General features: G+C 41.5%; 1 protein-coding gene across 7 annotated transcripts in view; it reads left to right on the top strand.

Annotated features, from left to right (window-relative positions):
* DEPTOR (DEP domain containing MTOR interacting protein) overlaps nt 1-25,030 on the top strand; it is a gene marked incomplete at its 3' end in the record, with an annotated part of 188,702 nt that overhangs the window by 10,179 nt on the left and 153,493 nt on the right. The gene's annotated exons all lie outside the window — the stretch shown is intronic.

The following is a 25,030-nucleotide window of genomic DNA, read 5'->3' as shown; positions in this document are numbered from 1 at the left end:
GTGATGAAAATACACTTCAGTAAATTGGTCTTAGAATGATATGTTGATATTTGTATAGCACTTATAACTATGCCAGGCAATTAGTGTTATGTTTATTAATAAATAAATATTGGGGAAAAAAGAATTTACTTTATTAATGACTGTTTTGTAGACTCTGATATAACCTGTCTTCATGAGAGAGGATGAATAGACCTTAGTTGCCATGATAAAGTACACTTATCCTGCTACCATACTTACAAGAGCCAAAAGTTATCACAGAGTATTTAAGGACATTCAAATATAAGGAACAAGAGTGAACTAGAGCTTTTTCCTCCAACATTTTATTACGAAAAATTTCAAACATACAGAAAAGTGTAAAGAATTCTACAGTGAACGTCCTTTTCTCCACCGCTTGGATTCCACAATTAACATTCCACCGTGCTTGCTTTAGCGCGTGATACAGGATACTGATTATAGTTCCCTGTGCTATACAGTAGGTCCTTAATTATCTATTTTATATATAGTAGTGTGTATCTGTTAATCCCAAATTCCTAATTTATCGCTCTTCCCCACCTTCCCCTTTGGTAACCATGTTTTTTTCTATGTCTGAGTCTGTTTCTGTTTTGTAAATAAGTTTGTTTGTATCATGTTTTTAGATTCTATGTCTAAGTGAGATCATATGTTATTTGTCTTTCTCTGTCTGACTGACTTCACTTACTATGATATTCTCTAGGACCATTCATGTTGCTACAAGTTTCTTTTTTTTTTTTTAAGAGATAAAACTTATGTATAATGAAATGCACCATTTGATGAGTACTGACTAAGACATACATCTGTGAAACCCAAACCCCTATCTGGATATCTTTGAATGCTTTTGGCTGCAAGAAACAGAAAATCGACTCAAACAATGTATTCACCCCCGTAACTGGAAATCCAGGAGATGTGAATAACCAACTGATACCATGTGCATATGTAATTATATTTCTTCTGAAATAATACTGTATCCTTAGAATTATGATACTCTACTATAGAATTGTCATCTATGGAGTTCTTACCTCCCTTTCCTTTCCAGGACTCAGCAGAAATGTTACAAAGCTGAAGGAAAGGTTGGATTTTACTTTTTGAAGCCAACACCTGTTTCAACAGCAGAATGAAGGGCTCTGCTGTCCTGCCATGTCCAGGCAGGAGTCCTCTCAGTGTCTCATCACTAGTTCTATGAATAATTTCCAAAGTCCATCTAGATGCCAGACACTGGGTTAGGTGCTGGGGACAAGAGGAGGACCTTCATTTTCCAGACTTCCCTCTGTCATCATCACTTGTATCTCTCAGAGTTTCAAGCCTGCTTTTGGCCTATTGTGGATCAGAAACTTTATTTTCACTTTTATGGTGTAAGATTTCCAAATCGTGAAATAAATCAAGTGCAAAATAATAAAAAGAATATTAATCTTAAGATAACATTTCTGGACTTGCTTAAGGCAAGAGTCCTTTGTTCCATTTGTATTTGTCCTGAAGCAAAATTAATTTCATGCAGGGGTGGATACCTTAGGGGAGTGAAATCTACAAGGATGCCAGGGTGGGAAAGGGCAAGTAACGTATATTACATGAATTTCCTGTCTCATATATCTTTGCATAATAAATTTGTTTTAAAATATGGATACATAATAAATATAATTTAATAAGTTCATATGTTAATGATGCAGTATAATTCAGTAAGTATAAAAATGGAGAGGAATGGAAAAGAAATTATTGAAAATCTAAGGACGGGGAGTGTCGAAGATGCATTTATGGCAGAGAAGGACACTTAGAAACGGAAGCCATGCTTCTAGCACAGGGGAGATCACTGACTCAGAAATTCCTGCAGGGCAAGAGGGATCAATGACAAAAGAAAGACATAGGCCAGAGACCTAGGACATGAGTCTGAGAGGTGATAAACAGCTTATATCATGGGAAACCTGGCCAGAAGCGGGTCTTCAGGTTCTGGGTTGCCTTGAATATCCTACTCTTCCCTAACAAGCATGGGGCCGTAGTTTGGTACAGTACAAAGATCTTCTCCTAACTTGTAGGGAAATTTGGTACAAAAGAGTTAGAGATGATGATAATCATTGTAGAGGAGGGTGATCAAGGTTTGTGTTTTTATATGTGGATTGTAAAGTGAGGGACAGTTGGACAGTTCAGGCATTTACTAAACAATAATAATAGCAAAATGTCAGGTCCTGTTCTGTGAGCTTGCATGTATATTGTTTTATTGAATTCTGATAATAATTCTGTCATCCCTGTTTTTAACTGGAAGAAACTAAGGCATGAGCAGTTTGACCAAAGTCACATAAGTAGTAAGTATGGGAGCTTGATTTTGAAGCCAGGCCTCTCAGAATTCCTACTAGGTGCAAACAACTAGGGAAATAACTCTGCAAACGAGCAAGCAGTAAGGCCCATCCTTCTTGCCTTCAAGGTCACAGCCTAAGCCAGGTAGAGAGGGGAAAAATACATATGCATTTAAATAATATATGGGGGCAGTATATAAAGGGCAACATGTAGAGTGGTTTAAACGATAAAGGGTATTTCTTGGCTTATGTAATGTTAAATTTCAGAGATATGTAGACTTCACTTGAGGTGTGATCAGGATTCCAGGTCTATTTCTCTTAAGTTCTCTTGATTCTACTTTTCTCTGTGCATTAACTTTGCCTTCATGAAGGCTGCTTTTGCAGTCATATGACAGCCACTAGCACCGGTCAGACTGAAAAGAGAGGACTGGCTGCCATCAACCATCTACAGCAGTCTTGAGCGTTCATGTTTTTGGATCATCTTGACTTACAGACTCACAAGATATTAAAGCAAAACAAAGTCCTTTGCTGGTTGCCCTAGGCTTACCCATCTGCAATATTGTGGCAAGAAGGATGGTATTACCCTGACTGCCTTAAGTCAAGCAGGAGCCCCCTGCCTCCTCCTTAGCGGCACAGGTAGGATCATAGCTGCTATACTCTGGTGAAGGGTTCATTGGGTGTTGCAGAGATAAGCCCAGTGTCCTCCACAAATGATAATTTGGGCTCAATGATGAGAAACCAGTGGAAAAAAAATTGTACAGAGTATGGTGTAATTAAGGCCAAATTTTAGGAGAAATAACAAAGTTGCAGGGGTGGGGAGCTTATACAGAGAAGAAGAAAGTGCTCACAGAAAAGCCACAAAGAAGATACAATTTGGGAGTGGTTAGGAGACATTGGCATACATCCTGGACCCTAGTGCTTTCAAAGTAATTTTCCCTGTAAACTTCCCCATCATGACGATCACCTGTTCACCATCCATATGCTCCCTCCCTCACCTTTCACCCCTCACTGCCCTCTGAAATGGAAGAGATGCCTCTGGTGTTCAGGGTTTGCTCAGTAATAGAAGTAAAATAGAACTCTCAACAGATGACTAAAACGGCAGGTGGCTCAGGTTCAAATTGCAAAGAATGATTTTTGCATCACTTGGGTTTTGATGTCTTTCCAAGTAACACCTCCACCCAGAAAGACTCCCAGCCAAAGCTGTATAAACGTTATCTCTTTGTTTAAGCAGGCTGCTTTAGGAATCATTAAGATGCAGACTTTCTGAGGAAGTCTCAAAATGTTCCTTACTTACATAACTAAGAAAGATCTTTCAGGTCATGTGTTTTAATATATTTTGTCAATGTTTTCCCTCCCCTCTCCAGAAATTGGAAATAGGAGCTACCTTCGATTATCAAGAAGGCAGATTTTTCACCACTGTTAGTAAGATTTAAGCTGATATCTCATTGCACCATTGCATTGACTTTACAATAGCAACTTTGGCATTGATTTTGTACCGCATCTTACCATAAGGATAACTAATAGGAATAAATCCCAATTTATTCTTATGGTTTTATTCTCGGAGAACACTGCATGAGTTTAACCTTTTATTCTTCAGAATGGGTGGTGTGTGTACAAATGCAATAAACCTTTTGTCCTCAAGTACTGACAAGAAACTGTGATTTAAAATTGTGATTTTTTCTTATGCCTGTGTTGGCTACAAAAGAGAGAAGCTCCAGTTAAACCCATTGAGAAGCATCCATGAAAGCTAAGAAGCTGGGCTTGGAGCCAATGCATTTGTCTACACGTTCAGCATTTGCTGACTTGGCAGTAATTGGGGCTTTAAGCCAAGAAGAGCAGAGTCTGATTATTCAGGACTTTATCATAATTTGCAATTATGATACCTCAAGTGGAGGTGTAGTGGTTAGGGCCAGGAATGCCTTAGAAACCACAATTCCAATGCATCAGGGTTTGTCAGGCCATTTTGTTTAACAAGGGACAAAACCATTTGATGGTTTAAAAGCTTAACGAACCAGAGGGCATCTCTTCAGTTGTCTTCCTGTAGCTCCACTTCGGGTGGTTATGTTGCTGCTAGATGATTTCATTTCTGAAAGGGGAACACAGAGGAGGAGAGGAAGTCGGTTTGGCTATTTGTCAGCAGTTCTGAAAGAATGTTTATTCAGGGAGGAGTTTGAACCCTGTGAGAATTGGGGGATTATCTGGATATTTTCAGTTCTTTGATGTTGTGCCTACCCAACTAACGCTCCTCAGCTGACCTTCTAGCCTCTGCCAGAGAAAACTTCTAGTGGCCAGGACTCAGTCACTTCCTTATGAGCGTCTACGTGTATGGGTGGTGAGGGCATAGGCCACCCTTAGCACTGCAATCATAATTATGGAATCTAATATATATTGGGGGAAATCATTGTAGTCCTTATTGGTGGCTTATGCGAAAAAAAATTTACTGAAATGTAGCCTGGCATTCCTTAAAAGAACACCCATCTGTAATAAAATATGACAGTCTGTTTTACTTTGTAGTCAAAAATGTTCTTCTTGATAGAGCATAGCAGTAGATACTAAATTAACTTGCTTGGGGAATTCTGGGAGATAGGCCTTCATGGAGATTATAGTACAATAGGTAACAAAGAAAAAACACTTATTTAAAACTATTTGGTAGTCTATTCAGAGACGTGTTCAGAGGTTAAATTTGAGATACTCAGTGTGTCACTTAAAACTGCATTTACTGGAATGCACATACTTCAGTATTTCACCATAAGGCCTTGAGAATCGTATCTTATCTGTGTGACCTGCTCCGCCTCCCACAGGAGAAGGATTATTCAAGCGAAGTATGTGTTTTCACAGGGCAGATGTTTTCTTCTCTAAGAGCCCCTGCATCCAGCTTGATGATTCTCCTGGAAGAGGGTCAAGGTGATTGCAGGCCTGACCCCTTTCGCCCTTTAGACTTAGGAATGGGAGGTGTCAGCAAAAGGTAACACCTTCTAAAAGGGAAGTCCAGCTCTCATTGCTGAACTTATTCTAGTGACTTAAAAGAATGGGTGCTTCTCTGGTTTTGAGCCTTCCAGTACCTTGTACAGACATACATCAGGGCATCTACAACCCTTTCCATTTTTGTCCTTGTGTAGTGAGGGAGGGTGAAGGTGAATACCATGGTTTATGGTGTGGATTAAAGAACATATTTACTGGGGGCCCATCAACACAAAGGGTCAGCAAGAGGGGATATGTGGTCCTCCATTCTCTCATTATTCCACAGAGTTGGGCATAAGCATGAAGCTGCCTGACATACAGTGTGTTTGTGTTCCACCGGAGGGACCCTGACCCCCGGCTACACAACCTTCCTATAATGCAAGCATGAGCATGGCCTTATCTCTGGGTTACAAATAATGTGAACTCAGGCGCCTAAGTGTCCGAGCTGGGAAATGCCAGATGCATCAGCACCTGGAGACCTCCGGGGCTTGTTTGAAGTCACAGCCCCTCCTGCTGGGGAAAGGCGGCCACCAATCCTAGGGGAAACTGCGTTCGGGTGCAGCCCCTCCTGCTGGGGAAAGACCAGGCTCCCAGTCCCAGCCAGCGCGCTGCCTGTGAAGTCAGGCTGGGCCTCTAAGGTCACAAATCTTGCTGTGTCCCCCCCAGCAGCTGGCGGGTCTGTGCACTCTCCGAGGCAAGGTACGGCACCTTACTGATTCTTAGGTCCAGAACTTCTGTGTCTAAAATCCAGGAAGAGGCATACCGTGTTTCAACGCTACAAGTGCATTTTGATTTACTCTGAAGTTTTGAAACGAGGACTTTAAACTTTACCTTATTTTATAAATGAGGGTATTTACTTCAAAGGTCAAACTAGGTTATGTCTTTTAACCTCTGGCCTTGTTTTTAATACCTTAACACCAGGCTTCCTTCTGCCAAGAGAGATGGATAAATCATCCCTTGGCAGTAGGTTCTAAGTTTTATAGCTATGTAATTTGTTGCGATATTCACTGGATTGGTGTTATTCTGATTTTCTTTTAGCCTTCTCAGTAAATAATAATAATTATAATAAACAGTATTTATTTATAGTAAGCTTGGCACACTTGCTGTATGCCAAGTAGCGTGATAAGTATTTTATATGAATTATACCATTTAATCCTTGAGTGGGTATCATTAGTCCCATTTTAGAGATGGGCACACAAAGTCTTAGAGAAATTAAGAAACTTGTCCAGGGTCACAAGGCCAGCAAATAGAAGAGCTGGGCTTTGCAGCTTCACAGTGTCCTGCACAAGTCATGCTCTTAGCGCGTACACGTTGAGGATACAGCTGCGCTCAGCTCTAAGCCATTGGAGCCTGGAGGTCAGAAGCAAAGAACTCCCCAACTACTATGGACATGGAGCCTGGACTTTTAAAATTTGTCTTGTCTCTGAATATTTATTCTGTGTTGGGCAAAAATTAAACTTACATATATAATAATACTTATGTCTACATACATGAAAAAGATGAATAGCACCATTAGTATATCTAAAAACTTATTAAGAGTTATTTAAAAGCTACAAAAACTTGGGTTCGCTGTGTGACTAATTGGCTATTTACACTGCTATGTATGGCTGATTACCAGGAAGCATACTGATGCGCGTGTATACATGCAGTGTGTCAGATTAACTTGTGTGTTTCACTTGAAGATAATAGTAAATACTCTTCACCTATGGATTAACTGAATTAGAAGTTCTGGAATGTGAGTCCAGTGGGCCATATTTTAGGTTCTAGAAGGAAACTTATTTATTGCCGCTTCTCAGCAACATGAAAGATGCATATCCTCGGACTTACGTTTTGCATGTGAGGAATAGATTAGTCAGTAGAATCTCATGCAAGAAACATTAAAAAATGTTCCAGATATTATTTTGGAGCTTTTCAAGGTATTGCTCAGCTTCTGTTTAGAGCTAGAATAAATTTTTAACTTAGTTAACTGTAGATCCGTGCAATAGACTCTAATATAGAGCTCCTGACTCATTGTTCTCAAAGAGAGGACATTGAAATAGCCAGATAAATAAGCACTGGGCATTTAGTTCAAGATCCTCTTGTTTCCTTTGTAAGAATGCGTAAGGCAATCATTTTATGATTATAATTGAATTTTTCACACCAAGCCTTTAGATTTGCAGGAAAATAGGTCCTGTAGTCTAGGTGTTGATTTTAGGATTAGAAGAATGCAGAACTCTCAGGGTTGGGGAATTTTGGATTCAAAACAATAAGTATAAAAATTTTCTAAGATATCAGGATATTTGGGCATAATGCTAGAATTTTCAAGTATCCTGAGAGAAAAAAGTAAAGACTTTACTTAATTAGCCACATAGAATCTTAAACCGTTTGTTTTCTAATTATTTTTTCCCCAGCATGCATGCCTGATACCTGTTGCACTGATACAGAAGATGACATTAATAATGTATACTTAACTATAGACTAATGTTCTCTGTGCAGTGTTGCCAAAAGCCCATATTCCTTTTGGTGAAAACCATGTCAAGACTACATGTTGCCGTTTTAACAAGATGTGAAATGCTGACTTTATTTTCTCCCATCTTTGTTTTTCCTTCACCCAAAACCCTCTGTCAGCCACTATAGATATCAAAATAGTGTTGTAGGTATAAGGTCACATTTATTCTTTAATTTTTCCTTTTCCTGTGATATAATGCTTTCTTCATTTTGTCCCACGTTGAGTAGCTGCTTGTGCGTGTGTATGTTTCCAGGCTTCTTCACATCACTAGACAAGAAATTACACTAGAAATTATGGTTATTACTTAGCTGGTTTGCACTTTAACCACTTACAACTCCTCTCACCCCTGTTAATTCTTACTCTTTGTCTCAGGACCTAATCTAGGAACTGAATAAAGAAGGAATTACCTGCTCTTTTCATTCATTTCCATATCTCCTGTTAGTGGGAATAGTTGTCTATCAGATGGGTAAGAAGGCATGCACACATTCATTTAGACACTCAACATGAGCTTATAGAAGTTAACGCTTTAAATCTATGCAGAAATCTGTATATATTTAAATTGTTAGTCAAGAATCTCAGTTCAACAAAGTATCTTCTTTCAGAGACAAGTCTTTTGTCGTCAGCAATTGGAATGGCTTTTGCTTTGTAAAACCTTTAAAAAAAAAATCACAACTCTGTTATGAAACAACAGCAGTTTGTACTCCCTGAATCACTATATAGCTCAGAGAAATTTGCTATCCTATTTCAAGATCTTGCAGTCTCCATCTTCTAGAAGGTCTTAAGACCTTCCCTGGAGGTCCAGTGGTTAAGACTCCGTGCTTCCACTGCAGGGGGTGCGGGTTCGATCCCTGGTCAGGGAACGGAGATCCGGCATGCTGGGCGACACGGCCAAAAAAAAAGTCACCAGGAAATTTCTTGCCTATCTAATTAGAAATCCTTCTAGCAGCCCCCCGTGCTTCCTTAGTGAGAGTCTTAAGCATATTCTCAGAGGAACACAGTTCCTGCGGTTTCTAAGCTTGCTTCTTCAGCCTTCTCTCAAATTTGTAAGAGCCTCTATATCCTTTCAGTAAAATCCCTTTTTGCTTAAACTAGCCAGAATTAGTTTCGGTTTCTCATAACCATCACTGACACAGAAATTAGTACCAGGAATGAGACATATGAATACTACGTGACAAAAATCACAGATACTTATTACACTCATATTTTTTTTAACCTTTTCTGTTTTCTTTTTGTGTGTGTGTGTGCTAAAAGCAAAGAGTCAGGGATATTTATATAAAATATTGTCTGTTACAAAGTGTAAACAAAGACTAATTCTGCTTGGGATAGAATAATCATCTTACGATCCCTCACATTTGTATGAGCTTTACTTACATAAAAGTGTTTGACTTGTAACCACATTTGTTATATAGAGGGCTGAATGTTGTTCTATTTTTGTAACTCTCGTGGCATTTCCACTGTTCTAGGAATAGGGTAGAATATAAATAAATGCTTGTTGATTGATCCTTTATGGAAAGTGAAATTGCTTTTGGTTTTCAAGTCATGAAATTTCATTCTTCTTTTTCCTCCTTAACAAATAGGGACACTGAGGTTTTAGGAATTGAACTTATCTATGCTTTAGAGTTGACGTTGGGCATAAGAAGCAGAGTGTCCATGGACAAGGACACTTAGGCAGTTCTATCGTGAGCCAGTTAACATTTTTTGGTCTTTTTATATTTTTAGTCTGTCACTTCAGTGTGCTGTTAAAATTGCTAAATATTTAGGTACAAACATAAAATCCCGCTTTAGAGTCAGCTGATTATGCAATTGCGGGTAAGATGACACACAAACATATTAATATTTTTAGCTTTCACAGATACTATTAGAAAGATACGATAATTACAGCCTTGTGGATCCACAGAACCTATTAGTTGATGGCTCAGATACCTTCAGAAAAAATGGGTGGAGGCCATACTGTGAGCCTTTGGTCTGTAAAATCACAGAACACTTGCTGGGCGAGATGAATATATTCAAAAATTCCATTATAACAATTCTATAACAGTTTTTCTTTATCTTTGTTTTGTGATGAGTATTTGTGATACGAGTTACAAACACCAACTCACGTTTAAACAGCATCTTTTATTTTCGAAAGAGGTTTTATATGTATCATTCTATTGATTCTTAACCTTCTGTTGATCCTTAGCCTGTGAGCTAAGAGGAATCAGTGATTCTTTTTTTTATTTAATTGAAATGTAGTTGATTTACAATGTTGTGTTAGTTTCAGGTGTGTAGGAACAGTGGTTCAGATACACACACACACACACACACACACACACACACACACACATATGCATATCTATATTCCTTTTCAGATTCTTTTCCCTTACAGCTTGTTATAAACTATTGAGTATAGTTCCCTGTGCTATACAGCAGGCCCTTGTTGGTTATCCTGAGTGATTATTCTGATTCCAAATTTAGAGGGGAAGTGCTTTCCTGAAGTTCTGTCATACTTGGGTACATGGAATAAAAATTTGCTAAGTGACAAAAATAAATGCAGCTCAGAGAGATTAAGTGACTTGGCCAAGGACACACAGTTACTAAGTGATGGGGGCAGAACTCAGATTTAAGATTTTTGATTCCAAATCCCACATTCAGCTTTGTAGTGCTGATGCCCCAGCAAGGGCAACTGAAGTTGTGTTCCGTGGTAGGAGGTAAGATAAAGAAATATGTTTGAAATCTTAGAATGCATATCTCTTAAATTGAACAGGGATTATTTTACAACTAATAGTAAGTTCTGTGGTTCTGATGTGTGTGAATGGAATTTAAAAAAATCAGTTGGAGAGGGAGTCTTGAGGGCCATGCTGCTTTGGAGTTCACACTGAATCATCACATTTCAGGGTTTTTAGACATGAAAGAAGCTTTACGTGTTGGAGACAAGGAAAGTGAAGTTTACAAAAATGCATGCTCCGTGAAGGTAGAGTCAATATATATCTTGTTTACTTGTTACTTACAGTTCCCGATGGATACTAGATGTTCAATTAATGTTTGTTGACTGGGCAAGGTCCAGAAAACTAACGTAGTTGCTCTAAGTCACACCTTAGTGAAGGTCTTCCCAAAGGATCGATCATAACATGGTTGATTGACATACCATCTCCATGTCATCAGCATAATCGAGTGGTTGAACTTTAGGCTGTTGGGACCTTAGTGATAATCTATCGAATCCAGCCTTTTAAATGACTCTTGCTTGGCCATCTGACTTGGTACCAGAGTAAGGATGGAACTGACCATCTTGGTTCCTCTCTACCCCTACTTTCATCATGTCAGCTCTGAAGTATTTATGAGGAATCAAGATGATCTCCTTCTCTGGAGACCAACTGGCCCCAAGGCAGTTAGGTGGTTAGTGTATGTAGAGCTGAGGCAGAACGTGAGCCTTGTGACGCAGTCCTGAGTTCCTTTCCTCTCAGTCGCACAGGCATCTCCGCCAGACTGTTCCGTCTGAACTCAGCATCTCTCTGCGTTTCTGATTTGTTCTTCCCAGCTTTAGCAGTACTTAGTCTCTGCCTTTAATTCAGGATTGAAACTGGCCAGCCCTCACTGGTAAATTTTAAATGCATCACTTTCTCATAGCCCATCTCTAAATTTTCTACTTCACTGGGGAGTCAGGGGTTGTAGTCTAATACCTTGAGTATGAACACACTTCCTCACCTCCACACAATTAAAAGGAAAAAAAAATGTTTTCTTGTGTTTCTTGTTCGTGTTTTTTTTTTTTTTTGGCTGTGCAGCATGCGGGATCTCAGTTCCCCAATCAGGGATTGAACCCACGCCCCCTGCAGTGGAAGCACAGAGTCCTAACCACCAGACCGCCGGGGAAGTCCCAAAAAAGAAAAAAAAAAAAAAAAAGAATAAATTTCTCGTACGCACTGTGAGAGTCCCTTACGTGACAAGCACCAGGGCTAGCCTTTGGGAACAAAAGGTAAACCACAGGACCCCTGTCCTCAAGGAGCTCACAGACCAGAGATTCCAGCCAATTAATGCCAGAGAGAGAAATGTGGACAGTTACAATGCAGCATGATAATTTCTGTGGTAGAGGGATGTCCAAGGTACAACGGGAGCCGCGGATAGAATGGCTCGGCCTCTGAAGGCCTTCCCGAGCAGGTGACAGCTGAGCTGGGTTTTCAGGAGTTTACTCAGGAAGGAGAACAGTAAGAGGAGGAGGTGCTTTTTAGACAGTGAAAATAGCAAGAAGAAAGACTTGAATATGTGAAATGTCATAGCATGTTCAGGAAAGTCCACATAGTCCTGCAGTCCATTGGTTTTCAAATGTCTTGCTTGCCCATCCATGTCTGTGCAAACATTTTGAGCATAGATTCCCCCAGTATAAGCATATTACCTGTTATACACAGGTGCGCATTATGTGTATCCTAAGCACACCCACAAAATAGAAAGTTAAAAGATCCCTTTAGGGACTTCCCTGGAGGTCCAGTGGTTAGGACTCCGTGCTTCCACTGCCGAGGGCGTGAATTAAGATCCAGCATGCCACCTGGTGCGGCCAAAACAAACAAACAAAAATCCCTTGAAAGGCGAGATAAAAGAAATATAGACATTCTGATATTTTCTAGCCACACCCCAAAGGATGGTCTTAGGTTCCTCCTTTGTAAGCCACTATCTAGACCCTCAGCTCCATGAGGGAGGCCAGGTCTGTCAGATTCACTGCAGTTTCTCCCATGTCTAGCACTGTTTCTTGCATTACTAGGCATCCAGCAAGTATTTGTTGGATTGAGTTGATTTTTCAGTATTGCTGGAGGGTAAGCCTAAAGTGATGAGCTGATAGGACAAATGCTCCCCAGCTTTACTGAAGGAAGACCTTTGTGGATTTTCCCAAGACCCGAAGCAGAACACCAGAGCTTTGAGTTCAAGCTCTGACTCCCACTGTTTATCTTAGGGAGGGCAAGACCCTCACAGAATTTCTCTGTGTCTCCTGAGGGCATTTGCGCTGTTCAGCAGGGGGCAATAATGTTCCCGCATGTCACGTGGCGCTTATGGGAGTGACTAATAAAAGTGATATTGTGAAGCACTTGGCACTGATGAAAGACCTATCAAAATGGTAAATAGCCCTTGTATAAGCAGGCAGAGAAAATGAGGGCCATTCTTCCTCCCACCATGGCTCTTATGGATAATGATAGCAACATCAAAAGCATACTTTTCTGTTTGACTTGTGAGAATAAGGGTCTATGATGTTCTAGCCACAGAACTGTCTTTTTCACATGGCAACAAACAAAACAGAAGGTCTGTCACAGGCCTTGCAATTGTTAGATGAATATAAAGAAGACTTCAGGCAGTGTATGTGAACCTTTTAAAAAGCGCAATTAACATTTTGTTATAGATTAGTTAAGATTACAGGGTGGGGGAGGGATAAATTAGGAGTTTGGGATTAGCAGATACAAACTACTGTATATAAAATAGATGAACAACAAGGTCCTGCTGTATAGCACAGGCAACTATATTTAATATCTGTAATAAACCATAATGGAAAAGAATAGGTATATATATGTATAACTGAATCACTTCATTGTACACCAGAAACTAACACAACATTGTAAATCAACTATACTTCAATTAAAAAAAAAAAGATTATATACTTGTAGGTATATATAGAATATAGATTTCATCTGCATGTTTCAGAGAAACCTAGATATACCCTTTCTTATCTTTTCCTCCCAGAGAAATTTCTTATACACATGCCTGCTGATAATGTTTTATCTTTAGTTAATCAGCCTACAAATATTTATCAAGAGCCTGTGGGGCAGCTTTTGTTTGTACTGGAAAAGATATCCAGAAATAAACAGCATGGTTCCTGCCCCCAAGAAGATGACTTTTTAGGTAGAGAAATAGAATAGGAATCCATGAATAAATGGAGGGTAATTGAACAAAATATTGTGAAGAACCCTGGAGAATTAAAGCAACAGTTTTAAAAAGGAGAACTCCCTGTGACCTAGAAAAGAAGGAGATGGCTTCATGGGACGTGAGGAAAGATGAGTAGGTTTTATAGAAGTGGAAGGGAAGAAGACGGAATTCCTGGCACTGGGATTGCCATGGGCAAAGACACAGAAATGGGAGCTCTTCGTCCAAGGTGCCTAAGAATATTGCCTGGGTGGCTGGAATATGTGGGGAACCATTCCTAGCAATCAGATGTTGGGGAAGAGCAACTAGTTTGGCAGGGAATGATGATGAGAGAGAATGTGTGCGTTTATGGGTAGAGGTGTGGAGGGAGGGAGGAAAGAAAAGTGGGAGCATTGAAATGATTGCAGATTTGTGTCCACCATGTTTTGTGTATGTTGAGTTTGGCGGGGGTCTGGATTTGATTTTTTCACTACATGTTTTTAACCCAGGATGTTCACCTTTCTTTTCATTCTAAGGTCACCTCCTGACCTTCAGCTCATGTATTCAAGAAATGCAGAATACACATAATATTAAGTAAAACTTCAATGGATCTACTACAAGATAAGACTCAAATGTAGTAATATATTACAAAAACGAGCAGAATTTATTCTCAGCTGTGATAGCCACACTGCAAGCACATGTAAAGAAGTAATTGTACATCCAATGTGATGCCTGGACTTAGTCATTAGTGCAGATTCATTGTGGAAAGTTTCACTGGTTGAGTCTGGTTTGGGTAGGAGCTTCTCCTTTCTTTGTGTTAAATGTTCAGAGATTTAGAGAACTAGATAGTGTGGTCATTGCAGCAAATAAAAAAATAAAGAGAAACAGGAGAAAGACTAGAGGAAGAAAGATTCTTTTTTTGTGGAAAAGAGTTTATTGAATCAAATAGCAATCCAATCAAATCGCATATTTGTCCCTTCATTATGTATTCAGTGGGAAAGTTACAAGTCTGATAAATGGAGACTGATTTGCAGGACATTGTAAGGTTTCTCAAGGAAAAAACCAGATAGTTTAACTTATCAGACGCTCACAGGACAGATGTAATTATGATGTAAATCAGAGTCCCTGCGGAACAGACCCTACACTTAAACAGATGTGAGGGCCTCCTTTAAAAATCACCAATTCACAGAACACGAGTTATCATTTGCTTCTTGGTACCTAGAGTGAGAGTTTATGTTGGCTTTGCTTCCTAGCACACGATAAGACAAGTACTGGGATGGAAAGATATTGGAAACAAATGCAGTAGCATGGTGACTTTAAATTAGGAAAGGCCTTTCCAAGACCCTCTAGAATCTTAGTGATTTCCAAACAGTCTACTTTTGGTAGCTTTGCTACTATGCCTCGGGTAGTCTAATTAATAGTGTGACTTTTTAGTTGTGGAAATGCCACTGCAGTTCAAATGACAGCTGTCAGGAGAATGTGGCTGAGAGCCGACTAGATCTTTAGGTATCTAGCTATCTTTAGAAGGTACTGTCTTTGGTTTAATGAGTGCTGTAGTTCATAAGTAGCCACAGGTGTTTGGAACCATGTTAATATGTGAGCTTACCCTAGGGTTTGGTAAGTTTTCAGATTCCTTATATAATCATCAATGGGGTTTAATAGCTGCCTATCCACCATAGCAAACTAGAGAGTTGTAGAGAAGATGGAGTGTTTGGGGTGCTTATAAAGTCACGGAGGACCCTTGAAAAGCATAAATATGCAAATACCACTGCAGATACAACCACTAACATAGCCAGCTACAGCCATGCAGAACTATTCCTATTAATGAATGAGATTGGATCTATCCTTACAAGCGTGGAGTCTTGGTAGATGAGCTATCTTAAGTTCTAGATTCAATATGTGGCTTCTCCACTTGTAAACTATTAGTGGCCAATTCCGACCACCAGAGTAAACCTTCTGCTCATCTGTAGATAGGGGTTAATCACCTCTCCCCTAACTACCTCACATGGCTGTTTGCAAAATCAAATGAGGTGAAGAGTATGGAAGTCATTTATAAGCCATAATGTGCTCATAAGCACATGGCTTTATTAGTATGTAGAACCCCATGGCGACTCAGACTCAGAGAAAACTGCATATGCTAGAATTACCACCCAGAGCTTTTCTCTCACAGGCAGCGTAGTTCCTTCTTGGCTGTTGTTGATGGTTTTTGCTTCTGCTTTGGCCGCTCTTCTCTCTGATCCTCAAACAGTGTGAGTAACCTGGAACCCAGATAAGTGTGGGTCTAGGTACATAAGGTTATATGTACTAAAGCCTCATTAAATACAAAGAAACAGACACCAGGTGTATTCAGCGACCACAGCGGTACACAAGTAGCCTGAAAATTTAACTGTAAGTGTATCGAGTACCTGCAAGGGTCACTATGTTAAGAAAGGGAAAATGTAAACCTATTGAATAAGCCAATACCTAGATTTCCAGGAACTTTTCTCACTAGCTGTGTCTGACTGTTGAGTCTGTGAAGATTTTCCTGAAGGTGATATCAGGAATAGCATTTTATTATGTAGCCCTGATAAACCTCTTTTGCTTTCTTCATAGTCATAAGTGAAATACAGATTTTCAGGCTTTTTGAGTTTCTCCCACGGTTTCCTTTTACTTGCATTCTGTTAGTCATGAAAAAGAAAATCATAATAACAAGTGTATTAGGGGTCCCCACGGAGTGCAAAAGGTGACCTAAAGATTTGGATGGAAGTGTATTGAGTATTTGTAAGGGACAGTTAACCTCCCAAGATGCTTATTTTTGAGTGGTTGGATGTTTCTCAACAGCCCTGCATGACCTTTTTTTTGTCATGAAAGTCCAAGACCTTTTTTTGTCCCCTAGTATTTGTGTGTGTGTGTGTTTGCATCACGGCACCTGTGACTCTCAGTATTCCCTTTATTATGTCTGTGCTTTGTCACCTTTTCCCCACAGCAGAGCTGCCTCTGGCCCTTGGCGTCACAGAACTTGAGTGAACGCAGGACCTTCAGATTTGCCTCCTTGTCCTTGGGGCTGCCAGGCACTGTGGCCGTCTCCCCACTTTCCTCCTCTCTGGGGGTCTAGCTCCTCCGCCGGGCTGCCCGTGGACTCCTGGAGGGCCCCAGCCACTGGCCTGAGCTGTACCTGCCCAGACCCGCCTGGATCCTGACAGTAGACAGACCCTGAGCTAAAGCCAGACCCCTGCTGTATACTCATTCTGTGGAGAATGGCATGGGCTCTTCCTGAAGGAAGAATTACTTAACATTTCTTTTCCCGGGGGAACCAAACACCCACAGATGGTCCAAGTACTCCTTCATATTAATGGAAAGGCAATGGAGAAACACTTTGAAGTACTGCCCAGTAAGAGCAACCAGAGTAGGTCTACAGCCACCAAAGGGCCCAAGACTAGAGACTCAGTTTTATATTCTGTTCTGTGGTCAAATTTCTCTCTGTCCAGCTGAAAACAAAGATGAAAGCCCAGACTCTTATACTGAGTATCATTTACCATTAACCTTGTCCTAGACACTTCAGGAAATACGAAAGAAGGAGATGGTTCTTTCCTCATACAATTTGTACTGTAGTTGGAGAGAATTAATGCAAATAAGAGTAAAGTAATACAAAATAATACATGGGTAAACATGGGCATTTGTAGAAAATATATCATAGGGGGTCAGGAAACCACATCATATCTGGTTGGTTGTGAGAAGACATTATGGAAGAAGGTTGAGTTAAGCTAGACTTTAACAGATGGATAGGAAAAGAGGGGGGAGCATATACTGAAAAGGGAAGAGTGTAAGTCTAGGGACAGAGGCAGAAAAGAAGGTGATGCATTTGCTAAAACAGAGGAAATAGAGGAAAAGGAAAACAATGTTGGATAGATTCAGTTTTAACTGAATTTGGAGTATTATGGAGACTTTGGGGGGTGTGTGTGTGTCCTATACACAGAGGACACAGCATTTTCATTTTGAAGAAACAACACCTGTTTCAGTTATAGAGACTAGTCCACTCTGAGCAGTTGTTTAAGCTATGCCTGGTATGCAGTTGGAGCTCAATAAATGCATATTGGTTGAGAAATCTTTCACAAGCCCCTTAGCTGAAAGCAGCCTCCACTATAGCCACGGATGTCCCCGATAACACTTTTGAGGCCTCTTGGAATAATTTTAACCCCGAAGAGACCTTTTCTATTCCCTGTGATAGACCCGCACACCCACAGCCTGTAGCACTTGGGCAGCTTCAGCATCTGTCCTGTGAGCTGAAAATAGATGATGGTAACCCTAGACGGTGTTTGGACAGCATGCTTAGCACAGGATCTGCTCTGATATGTTCATCCTTGCTTGGAAGCCCGAAGGAAATGAAATTTGCTGTTTTGTGCTCCCTGGCCTGTGGTTTGTGGCTGATCTTTTCTGTACAAAATGTGCCCCAAATGGCCTGTTCTATTTTGATCTCATAAGTGAGGATTTACCCTGGAGGCTCTTCAGAATGTCCATAAAAAACAGAGAAGTTAGAGCTGAAAGAGAGTTTAGATAAATGTGGTTGGCTTCCTCATATTCCGGATTAGGAAATTGAGGTCCTAAGTCGTAAGGGCCCTCCTCCAGGTCACGTTTCCTAGACAGAGGCTGTGCGCTATTGTTCAGGTGGCCTGACTTCTCCCAGAGACAGCACAGCACCTGGCTTCTGTGGGTCCACCTGCGCTGGGACGAGGGTGAAGTCCGCTTTCTGAACCCAGCTTCTGCGTTGGGCATCCTTCCCCACCAGCGGGACCAGCTGTTTCCTCTTCTTCCCTCGAAATCGTGCACCTTCCTGTTTTAAAACTCCCTTCCAATCAAAATGGGAACAGAGTCAATACTGTCATTTATACTTGCTGCTTAGCTGATTACGTTTCATGTGAGTGAGCTTGTTCACTTGTTCCTCGGCCAAAGACCTGTCTTGAAAAAAAAAAAAGACTTTTGGGCTTCCCTGGTGGCGCAGTGGTTGAGAGTCCGCCTGCCGATGCAGGGAACACGGGTTCATGCCCTGGTCCGGAAAGATTCCCACATGCCGCGGAGCGGCTGGGCCCGTGAGCTATGGCTGCTGGGCCTGCGCGTCCGGAGCCTGTGCTCTGCAACGGGAGAGGCCACAGCAGTGAGAGGCCCGTGTACCACAAAAAAAAAAAACACAACTACTTGAAATGTCTATTACGATCCTTTCACATAAAAGTATACATATATAACCATACATATGGACATAATAGATTTTTGCAAGAATACATAATCAACTATTCATGCTGGGTTCCTTTGAAAAGTGGGGGTCAAGGAAAATTTCAAACCTATCCCAAAGTAATAAATACAATAGTGCAGCAACCTCCCATGCACCCATCTCCTAGCTTCAACAAGTATCAGTTCATCACCAGTTACCCAGCTTTGGATTATACTTATTTGAAGTTTTTTAATCTACCAGGAGCATGCATTAGTTTGATAATTTGAAATTTTAATTATAAAATAAATCCAAACATGGAAAGGAAATGCAGTGTGTTAGGTTTCATTTGTTCCTGTCTTTTTTCTCATCCTTTTAGATTCGGGGCCTTTCAAGGGTAGGTGATTTAGAGTGATTTTCTGTAAGTTCTCTGATCCCCAGGGACAGATATTGGCTGTTGCAGAACATCTGGAAGGGACAATAGCTTTGGTTTAAAGCACATCTATGTCAGTGCTGTTGCCCAAATCACAAGGCCCACACTGTCAGCCCCACTGTTCAGCATGCTGTGTTTTTTAATTAAACTGTTTACTTCAGCTGAGATTTATGACGCTGTTTTTAAATGAGAATGTGTGGTTTCTGTCCCCCTTTTGTTTCTTGAGTCCTGCAACCTGCTGCAGTTTTCTACCAGCTCTTTTTTTGAAGAACAATTTCTGCATTTCTTTTCCTATGGACAGTAATTTCTTAAGGATTATCAACACCCTGCACTCAGTAGTGTTTGTTCTCCTAGGGCTGGAAGAGGAAATTGTCGGATGCAATTTCAGCAGCTGGTTCGCTGGCCACGAATAGAATATTACAGAATCACCTTGACTCTAAAGCCTGTGAACCAGCTGTCTGAAATGAATGATGGGAAGGTGGTTTTTGTACTTAAATTCCTTAGCCAGTGGTGTCGAAAATGTAGCTAAAACAGAGATGATTATTTTTCCCAGGGGTTCAATGTGGATCGATTTGCACTATGTTATTCAGAAGAGTCTTCTGCCGTATGCGCCTCAAGGCTGAGGACGTGGTATATGCACTAACTGATTTTTCACATCAATGAGGATCTATCCCCTACTATGTGCTAGGCACTAGAATTGCAAAATCAGATAAGCACCTCTCCCTTAGCATCCTTTGCGTCGTCTAGTTGTAATACAGTGGGATGAATTCTTTACTAGTGTCTGTAAAATAGCCACTAGTATTTTAGAGAGCAGAGGAGTGAAGGTTGTTTTCTGCCTTTGGAAGGCTGAGAAAATGTTCACGAGCAGGTGCCTTTTAAGCTGAAGAACAAGTAGAATTTGTTTTTAATTATTGCAGGCAGGAGGAGGGAGCATTCTAAACAGAGGGGTCTCTGTCTTGAGCAGGGGCATGGAGGGTGATGGAGAAGAATCCAGGACATCCAGACTATAAGACAGGCACGCTTGTGATTGGAGGTGAGAGAGGGAGAGGAAGCTTGGGAGGCGGCCTGGGGTCAAGGTGAAGGCCTCCCTAGAGCCTGGGTAGGTGAAGTTATTTTGGATCCAGGTAGTCAAGGCTTTTACAGCCACATGAAAGGATTGGTCCTGTTCTGATGATTATTAGAGTGTATGTAGCTTGGAAGAAGAACTGGAAAACTCTGATGAACCAAGGCGCTCCAGGGTCAGGTGTCTCTTGCTGTCTCTCATTTGTGGCTTCAGGGCTCTTTCTCCTGCCCTCTGGCTTCCTGGAGCTGGCCTGCCTCACCCCCGCTCCTTCCTGGTTGCCCAGTTTCCTCAGTGTCTTGTAATACTGAGGTTTTTTAACCGGTGTTCTAAAAACTCCATGTGGATGGTCTGGGGGATGTGGAGGGTACACATGGGAGAACGAAATGGGAAAACCAGGAAACATCCTGGACCTGGGAGCCCTACCCACTTTTAGCCAGGGCACTCCACATTGCTCTGTTTTCTACATTGACTCCTAGGTAAGTTCCACTTGAAGAAAGTGTCCCAGCACAAATAGGGTTTGAAAACTTCAGCTCTAGTTTCAATCTTGGATGGAGCCATTCTGCTTGGCTTAGCTAATTACTGTCACTTGAATTGGGTAGAATTTTGTGGCCTTGGTGCCCTCATTGAACTGCTGGTGGGTGTGTGCAGGGGCCTCTGTAAGTCAAGGGCTCTTCCAGGCAGGCGCTGCCCTGTGCAAAGAAAACAGGCATGGGGTGTTTGAACCCTGCCTGGTGTGGGTAAGGTGTGGAAGGCTGTTTTGAATCGAAGGGGCTGTTGAGCATAGCAGACAAGGTGACTGACTGACGTGTCCAGGCAACACACCATGTTTAAAAGCATGGCTTTCAGCCCCGGTTCAGTATCTTACAGAGTCTTTCTAGAGAATGCTATTCCATGAGAGGCTCAACTACGCAAAATTTCTGTTTTTCCACAAGACTTTGAAATATTGCCTGTCCTTCTTGGTGATCTCCATGCATATTAGTGTACTAAGTGTTGTGGAAATTTGTAAGCAGTAACTTGAGTTCAAATAAACGGAAATGCTTTTATTTAAAAAAAAAAAAAACACGTATACATAGGAATTCCCTGGTGGTCCAGTGGTTAGGACTCCACGCTTTCACTGCTGAGTCCCTGGTCGGGAAACTAAGACCCCGCAAGCCACACAGCGCAGCCCAAACAAACCAACAGACCAACAGACCACATTTCCATCCACACAACAGGGATTAAAACTTTGGAAATTGATTGCCCTAGAAGTGAAAGCATATAACTAGTTATTTTACAAAAGATGAATTCCATGATATTAGATGTTTACTAAGTTGTGGGGTGGCAACTCCCACTTTTTTAGTGAGAAGCCTCCCTGCCTTTTAGAAAGGGGTGTCATTTCTCTTGGTGCCCCTGTATATTTATTTGTTCACCAAATATTTATTAAGTACCCACAGTGCTAGGCAAAACACTTGGTTATTTAGAGTATGAAAATTCTTACCTCTTTATTGGGATAGCTTTTCTGGAATATATAATTTTTAATGCTCATTTTTAGAATTCTGTGTCTCTGACTATCAAAGAAAAACAGATGGTAGCACAGTTATTGAACATTTTTAACCCCTGGTAACATGTCTAAAAAGATCAAGTTCTATGCTGTCTCCCAGATTCAAAGTTCTTTCCCCTCCCATCATATTTCTGCTCAGTTTTCTAAACATGGAAATATACCAGGTCCTTGTGGGGCTGCAGGGGTAGTGACCAGTGCTGCTTCTTACTGTGCAGGGTGGGAATCAGAGGGAATCAAGTATGCTTAAGAGTTAGCACCAAGCTCAAGGTTGACAGGATAGTAACTGAAAGGTTCTATTCTGTAGTAATTAAAGTTAAACATTACCTAATACATTTTTTTTTTAAGTTGGAAAATTTACAGGAGCTGAAACTTGTCTCTCGGCTCATAACATATTCCTCCTCCACCAAATTATACGGTAGCTTATTCCACATTTCAATTTCTAAATAAATTGGTCTTCATTATTCTTAGATTCCTGACAGACATCCCGTCTAAAAATTAATGTTTTACATTCTGCCACTTTGAGCATGTTAAACAAATTACTCAGTGTCTTTGTCACTGAATTAATTAGAGGGATTCATGTGATGACTTTAGCACACCGATGTGAATGTGTTTTTTTTCTTTTTTATTAGGGCTCATTTTTATTAATAATTACAACTCTACTTTGGTATCATCTGTGGCTGTAATATTACCAGCCTCGGGGAATTGTCATGGGGATTAATGCCAATAAAGCAGTCGAGGGCTTCCCTGGTGGCGCAGTGGTTGAGAGTCCGCCTGCCGATGCAAGGGACACGGGTTCGTGCCCCGGTCCGGGAAGATCCCACATTGCGCGGAGCGGCTGGACCCGTGAGCCATGGCCGCTGAGCCTGTGCGTCCGGAGCCTGTGCTCCGCGGCAGGAGAGGCCACAGCAGTGAGAGGCCCGCATACCGCAAAAAAAAATAAAAAAATAAATAAATAAAGCAGTCAAAACTGTTCCTGGCACATAGCAAGGGCTCAAATGCTATCTTTATTCTTATTAATGAGCTTTGTGACAGTGTGACAAGGTAAGCAGGGTAGCTGTCGTTATCCTCATTTTACTGATGCAGATGCTAATGCTCAGAGGTTTGGTCATCTGGAATTACTGGCAGTGCCAAGATGAGAGCCAGGCCCTGTGTTCCTGACTGTTCTCATAAGTGACCTTTTAGGGTTTAGTATTTCAACGTGTGAATTTGTGCAAACATTCAGGCTATAGCAGTTACGTCAGCTCATGTGAAAATGCTTAGTACAATACTGAGCATACAGCAACAGCTCCATTAAAATGGTTCTTTTCTTTCTATGCAGTTTATATCTGTAAGGACTCTTATCTCTCTTGTCCTCTCCCTTCCCCCAACTGGGCCCTTCATCCCCAGACCACTCAGGAGCCTCTTTGGCAATTGGTGGTTGTCTTAGCTCAGGCTCCCATAACCGAGTATCACTGACTGAGTGGCTTAAACAACAGAAATTTACTTTGTCACAGTTCTGGAGGCTAAAAATCTGAGATCAAGGTGTTGGCAGGAGGTTTTCCTGAGGCCTCTCTCCTTGCTTTGTAGCCGGCTCTTTCCTCCTGTCTTCACATGATCTTCCCTCCGCATGTCTGTGTCCTAATCTCCACTTCTTTTTTTTTAAGATGTTCATTGTTTTTATCTTTTTTAAAAGAATTTATTTATTTTATTTATTTTATTTTTGGCTGCGTTGGGTCTTCATTGCTGCACACAGGCTTTCTCTAGTTGTGGCGAGCGGGCTTCTCATTGTGGTGGCTTCTCTTGTTGCGGAGCACGGGCTCTAGGTGCACAGGCTTCAGTAGTTGTGGTGTGCGGACTCAGTAGCTGTGGTGCACGGGCTTAGTTGCTCCGCGGCATGTGGGATCTTCCCGGACCAGGGCTTGAACCCATGTCCCCTGTATTGGCAGGCGGATTCTCAACCACTGCGCCACCAGGGAAACCCAATCTCCCTTTCTTATAAGGACACTACTCCTATTGGATGAGGGCCTACCCTAATGACCTCATTTTAATGTAATTACCTTTTAAAAGACCCTATCTCCAATACAGTCACATTCTGAAGTACCAGGGATTAGGGCCTCGACATATTAATTTCAGAGGAACCCACTTCAGCCTATAACAGTGGTCTAGAAGGGAAGAGCATCTAGGCCTCAGAGTTCCAGCCCAGTATGCTCCCAACTCATAATCACAACCCTTGGGCTATCAAAACCCATTAAATTCCATTCAGTGCACTCTGTTCAAAACACAGGCAGGGGGCTTCCCTGGTGGCACAGTGGTTGAGAGTCCGCCTCTCGATGCAGGGGACGCGGGTTCGTGCCCCGGTCCGGGAAGATCCCACATGCCGCGGAGCGGCTGGGCCCGTGAGCCATGGCCCCTGGGCCTGCGCATCCGGAGCCTGTGCTCCGCAACTGGGAGAGGCCACAACAGTGAGAGGTCTGCGTACTACAAACAAAACAAAACAAAGCAAAACAAAAACAGGCAGGAATAGGACCTAGTTCCTTCCTTAGGAAATGGAAGAAAGGTGGATGGGACCTGTTATGTGTCAGGTACTGTACTGTGTTGCTGGTACTTAACAGACATTATGCCCCAAATCTCAACATCGCCAAGGACAGAGTAGGCATAGCTGCCTCCATTTTACAGAGGAAAAAAGAGGCATTAAGTCACTTGCCCAGGTCACATGGTTACTGTGTGATTTACTCAGTCAATCCCATTTCTCAACAACACTGAGATGACGAGGTAAGAAGCATAGGAGTCACGTGGGTTGAATAGGAAGAAAACTTACTTCCCGTTTCACCCAACTCAATCCTTCCCTTGAGAATTAAAAAGTAAACATAGGGCTGATAAAAGAAAGGAAGACAAATGGAAGAAACTTTTTTTTTTAAGGCAGGTTTAAGACTCTTTTGGAAAAAAGTCACTGGGTTCTGAAGAGAGCCAGGGAAGATTCTGTGTCACTTACTTTCCTCCAGGATAATCCGGCATCCTGTAAATAAGTTGTATTTGTCCAACAGCTTTTATCCATCTTTCCTGGATTCTTCAGTTATCCCTACCTAGCGAGAGGCAACATGATGTGGCAGTTGGAAAGCCAGACTCTAAAGTGAGACCATCGGGGTTCAAGTCTCACTTTCACTCTTCGTTAGCTGTGGGACAAGTCACCTAATCTCTCTGAGGCCTCAGTTCTCTTTGCTGTTAAAA

This window comes from Grampus griseus (genome assembly GCF_964374135.1).
Source record: "Grampus griseus genome assembly, chromosome: 17".
NCBI lineage: Eukaryota > Metazoa > Chordata > Mammalia > Artiodactyla > Delphinidae > Grampus > Grampus griseus.
Note: the sequence above shows the minus strand (reverse complement) of the source record. Positions and strands in the feature narration are given on the sequence as shown.